Source organism: Phyllobates terribilis, unplaced genomic scaffold, assembly GCF_046119375.1.
Source record: "Phyllobates terribilis strain yellow unplaced genomic scaffold, ASM4611937v1 Scaffold_9__5_contigs__length_417890890, whole genome shotgun sequence".
Classification (NCBI taxonomy): domain Eukaryota; kingdom Metazoa; phylum Chordata; class Amphibia; order Anura; family Dendrobatidae; genus Phyllobates; species Phyllobates terribilis.
The window spans coordinates 132,159,908-132,166,360 of NW_027362769.1; positions in this window are offsets into that span (position 1 = coordinate 132,159,908).

The window sequence follows — 6,453 nt, forward strand, 5'->3', positions numbered from 1 at the left end:
ACAGTATAATGCATCCCATAGCCCTTTGTATAATATAATGCACTCCATAGTCCTCTGTACAGTATAATGCACCCCATAGTCCTCTGTACAGTATAATGCACTCCATACTCCTCTGTACAGTATAATGCATCCCATAGCCCTTTGTATAATATAATGCACTCCATAGCCCTCCATACAGTATAATGTATCCCATAGTCCATACAGTTTAATGCACCCCATAGTCCATATAGCACTATGAACCCCATAGTCCTCTGTATAATATAATGCACCCAAAAATCCATACATCATAATGCATCTCATAGTCCTCTGTATAGTGTAATACACCCCATAGTCCATACAGCATATTGCATCCAATAGTCCTCTGTATAGTATAATACACCCCATAGTTCATACAGTATAATGCACGCCATTGTCCATACAGTATAGTGCACGCCATTGTCCATACAGTATGATGCCCCCTATAGTCCTCTGTATAGTATAATGCACCCCATAGCCTTCTATACAGTATAATGTACACAGTTTAATGCATCCCATAGTCCATATAGCATTATGCATCCCATAGTCCTCTGTATAGTATAATGCACCAAAAAGACCATACAGCATAATGCATCCCATAGTCCTCTGTATAGTGTAATGCACCCTATAGTCCATACAGCATAATGCATCCTAGAGTCCTCTGTATAGTATAATGCACCCCATAGTCCATACTGTATAATGCACCCCATAGTCCATATAGCATAATGCACCCCATAGTTCATACAGTATAATACACTCCATAGTCCATACAGTATGATTCCCCCCATAGTCCTCTGTATAGTATAATGCACCCCATAGTCCTCTATATGTAATTCTAGCCACCACATTTCTCTAAAAAAAAAAAAAAAAATACAATACTCACTTCTCCTCCTTTCCCCGCTGCTCCGGTCTCTGCAGCGAGCGCTCTGAATCTCAGTGTAATGGGTGCCATGTAGTGACATGTACTGACGTAATCGCGCCTGCTAACTGGCCCCATAGCAGCAGTTCAGGGAGATTGTGTCTCCCCGATCTGCCAGAGAGTTTAACTGTACTTGTGCGCTGCACATGCGTAGTGTAGCTCTGGATGGGCCCCTAAGAGCGCGGGGCCCCGGGCGGCCACACACTCTGCTCCCCCCCCGGTTGCTACTCTACTGCCGTGTTAGGATGTGACCAATACTGTGTGTGAATGTTGCTGGCTAACAGGCCTATTTCAATCGCTAAGCCTTCGTCATCATCACAGCTGATGGAGAGGCACAGGGTTGGTTTAAAAAGGATGTCCAAATAACAAAAAAAATGTTTAGGTTTTTTTGTATTTATTTATTTTTACAAAAATGGAGAAGAAATTCTACTCACCACATCTGACTTTCATCGCTTCAGTGCAGACGTCTCCGGTGTGAAGGAAACCAGGGGTAATTTAAAATAAATGCAGTGAAACTCCTTTAATCCAGCATTTGATAATCCAGAATGTTCGTCTGTCCGCACAGAAGAAATTACTGTATGAACTATTTTGGTCTGATTCTCATTCGAGTCTTCATGGGTTCCTCTCCAGAGGAGCAATGCACGGCGAATAAGCCTCCTCACCTTGACATGCCAGAGCTGGTATGTCACTCTCCACAAGGAGAAACGTTACCCCTTAGACCCCAGTCCAGAGCCTCTCATCTAGCCAAATCAGATCTCATACTTTGCACTGATGAGGGTCAACAGCCCGAAACACAGTGTCTGAAAATTGAGATTCTGATTTGGCTTTTATCCTAAGTCATATTGCAAGACTCGATAAAGGGTTGATTGTGACTTGTAGGATTGCTGCTTCCAATAGGTGGCGGTATAGAGTACAAGTCCTCTTTTTATCTGAAGAGGCAATTTGCACACGGCTTCCTCATAATCCAAATGGTATGTTTCAGAAAAATGTAGAAAACTCTAAAAACTAGTTAGTGGCACTCTCTATGTATCAATAAATAATATATATTTTTTAAAATATAGCATAAACATGTAAAGTGTAATCCTGTAGAACTACAAGACTCATAATCCCTCTTTTTGAATGACTATAAGTTCATGCAGTTCCTAGTAGTAGACACTGCTGCGATAATGTGAGTTACTTAAATGTGTATATAATGGGAGAAGATCTGCGGTTTCCACCCTGCTGGAAGCTGAAATGTGAGCTAAAGTAACATTACCGCCATCTAGAGGACATGCCTCGTAATAGCAATTGATTCCCAATTAAATTAAAAGAGGACTATTGTCTGCTCAAAAGTGCCCCCAATGAGGTAAGAAAGTCTTCTATTTAATGTAGGTGCACATTTAATCTAACTTGTAAAGCAACATATCCTTATAATCCTACTATAATATGATTGTATTGGTATATTGCAATATTAAAGGAGTTATCCAGTCATAGAATATTGATGATCCCTCCATAAGATATGTCATCAATATGAAGCTGATAAAACCTCGGATAACAACAAAAGGGACAAATACCCTGCAGTAAGTAAATAATTAGTAATAGTGCATGGAAATAATTTAGAGTACTTAGTTGACACAATTTTGATCAAAAGACTGTCAAAGTCATCTCACCGTGACAAGGTGTTTCCAATCAGGATGGACCCTAACTCTTGTAGTTCACCTCGCTATGTGTCAGCAGACCTCAAAATAGACGGGGGCAGAGCAGGACCCAGACCTGACTGTTTTGCACCTGTCCATGGAAAGCTATATAGACAAAATGCACAGCCCAAAAAGGGGAGCCATGCCCTATAAAATTGGTAGGGGTCTGATATTTGGCATCCTTACCAATCAGCTCAGTGGTCGCCCAAAATGAACAGTTTGAATATTGCTGCAAGGCATAGCTCCATTCAATGTGAGGTGGATGCTGCCAGGTTACTGCAGAACATCTTTTATCCAAAAGATCCAGAGCTGTTTTGCAGAATCCGGCAGTGGCTGCTGTACCTTGAATGAAGCTATGCTTTGCAGCTCCATCGAAAGTGTTTACATCCGGCTGTCATCGGTCCAATAAGCAACAGTTCAGTGGGGGTGGATGATGTCATACCCCCACCAATCTAATATTGATGACCCGTCCTGTGGATAGGTCATTTACCCCTGACAAATTTCCACCAATATATAGATTAGACATCTAGAGTGATCCAATAAAATAGAAAATAATACCATATACAACTAAACACAGTCTTGGATTGGCCCACAGGAGAGCTGGAGAATCCTCCGGTGGGCCCATGTGCAAGAGTGGACCACCACCCTCTTATATGAGCAGCCCTGGAGTTGGTTACTGGTGGGCCTGACCATATACTCTATAGAAAAACAATAGTGCTAGGGTGTAACTAAGGATGTTGATGACTTTTATTGGAAAACATTCCACGGTCGGTGACTTGCTTTTTGTTGTCTGATAGCCTAAAGTACAATTTGTCCAAATGAAGTGACAACCTGGGCCAGATTTACCTACAGTATAAGTACAGTAAATGTATGGATTATGGTAGAATTGACGTCCTTTTACACCACTGCGAGCCGTACAAGAGACCGGACGCACCGGAGAAGGAGACCGGGGGCCATTGGAAGGTGAGTATAATGTTTTTTTTTTATTTTTTACCACTTTTATTCTTTTTTTAACAATTAACTTGGTCACACTATATAAATCCATGCCGGTTGCATGGATTTATATAGTGCGACCAAGTTGTCAAGCACTTTTCCAAGTGATGCTAAAATGCATGCAAAAACGCTTGACAAACGCTTCTACCTGACAGGAAAAAAGCACTGAAAAAACCGCATGCGTTTTTCCTCCCAAGGAGATGCAGAAAAAAACAGGAGCATTTCTGCATCGTAGGCACTTAGCCTTAACAGCAGAAAGTTTTGGAGGCGATTACTTATCCTTTTATTAGAAATATTGCAGGTAGATGATGGAAAAGGACAATGTATCAGCTTGGCATATTCAAGACTTATTCACCGCAACATTGTAACATTCAGAAGCTGGAACCATTCTTGTAGCCCCCAGATTCCAGAGTTTATATGAACTTCTGTACGTTTGTTGTGCCAACAGTTAGACATAACATAAAACTTCCATTAACTGTTAGTTATACCCACATTACGTAAGTGATGCACTTCTGAGACTAATGGCAGGCTTAAATGTAGGTGGGTGTGATGTGAGCTGTTGCTGGGTGGCTGTTCTTTCCCTAGAGAAAATGTAGTTTTCAGATCATAAATTATTCAGTCATCAGATTTTCCTAGAAAAACCAAAACAAAACATGATGGAGGTTTCTCATGCGTTTCCTATGAAACAGGAGAAACTTGAGTTTTGTACGATTTTTTCATAGACCCATATGCTTGCACTGGTGAGTGTGATCCGTGACTTGGCATAAAACTGGACTTGACTTTATGATTTTGTGTGGATTATTCCGTCCTCTAAAATGCAGTCATCAGATTCTCACAAAGAGTTTTTCACTGATAGAACTCACATCCTTTAAAGTCTGCTACTCGCCAGTGTGAGCGTACCCTTATAGTTACGCTCCTGTATAGAAGGCATTAGTCCGGGGTCACACGAGCGGATGTTTTCTCGTGTGTATGGTCTCTCTGCCAGAGTTTGAGCAAAGTCTCAGTGCATTGTGCTCCGATCTTCTCGCATTAGAGAATCGCAGCACAGGTGCGGAGGAGACGGAGAAAGAAATTTTTCCATCTCCTCAATTGCCGGCGTCTGCGGTAATCGGATTGCACTCGGATGACATTACAGTGCAGTCCGATGTTTTACACGCAGCCAAAGACTTGTATGTGTGCGTGCGATCCCATTCTCAGATGCACTCGCAGCACGCTACAATAGTTTTTGCACGCCAAATCGGTATGAGAAAATAATCACAGATCTGAGCGGCCCCATACTATAACACTGGGCCAAGTGCTGTGTGATAAAACATCACATATTAATTGGCCGTGTTATACACTAATGTGTGCGAGCCCTTAAAAGTCGAACCGGACCTCTGTGAAAGACACCTCTGCCTGTGAAGAGGATTCGTCAAGAGTATACAAAGTAGTGCATATGCTGGCTATTTTATTTGATTCCCGCACATGAATAATACATTGGCTAGTGGACTCGTTTCTTGCTTCGGGTGCTTTCACATTGCCTTCTGAGTCCCCGTCGGGGCATACGTCCAAAATCCCCAGCAAAACGGGGTCCAGACGTTTGCGCTTATGGGGCCATAGACTGTAATGATGCAGACAGACCGAGCGTGCACTCTTACGTGCACCATTTTTGGGAGTGTGCACCTACTGGAGGCGGACACCCAGATGCAGTCTACTAAGTCTGGGAGTCCGCCTTCAGTAGTCATACACTCCTGAAAATGATGCACGTCAGAGCGCACGTTCACCCTGTCTGCATCATTACAGTCTATGGCCCCGTCGGCACATACGTCTGGATCCCATTTTGCCGGGGATTTCGGACATACGCCCTGACGTGGACACAGAACACGATGTGAAAGTGACGCGCCCCTTCCTAGCAAGGTGTAGCGAGGGGTCGCACCAAGGGCTGGTCACGACCTCCGGTTCTTGGCTGAAGATGATTTGCTTCCACCAATTTGGGATCCGGTACCCTGTTCTGCCCACCCGTCACCCGCAGTCTCCTGGGTCCTTAGGGTTCTCTCTTCCTTCTCGTTCCTGAGCCTTTCTGTTTCACTTGTTACTTCTGTTCTGGTCTTGTTCCCTTTCCTTTCCACTGCTCTCTCTCCTCTCTCTCTCTCTGGCCCCGGCCTCTGTGCTAGGCCTGCCCAGGGAGCAGAGGCCATGCAGCAGCCCTGCTCCCTGCCTTCTCCACTTCTCCTCACAGACTGAACTTCTTCTTCTTTCTCCCAGAGCTAAGATGGTGCCCACCTTTTATACCTCCCTCTGACCATGAGCCCAGGTGACTAGCAACCAATGGGCTCCTTCCTATGCTCAGGAACCAACCCCTATCTGCCCCTACAGCACTGGGTATCCCACCCCCCTCCTCACTCCAACCAGGGACAGATGCTGTCATGCCTGCACTTCTGTCTAGTGGGAGCAACGTTGAGCTGTCCCTCGGAAATGGGGTGTTTGTGCTGTATGCAGCCTACTGAGCCTTGATCCATACTCCATCCTTACCCGGGAGTGGGATATCACACCTCTGGATGAGGTGCAATACCTCTGTAGCGACCAAGTCCTCTGGGCGCTACATTCCCCCCTGGTAAAGCACAGCACGTCCTCGGGCTGGAACAGAGCAAAAACAATTCACAGGGTATGCAAAAACTTTTTCAATAACTGCTTACATCAGGAAACAGACACACTTGTACAATTCCCTTCATGGGAAACACTCTGATGAAACACTTTTGGTTATTACTTCCGGAACTCTTTTACCATAAAACACATTATAAAACTTTTGCAAGTAAAACATTCTTGAAAAACACATTCTTGACTTCTGGCCACTGTGCAACTGGCAACCAG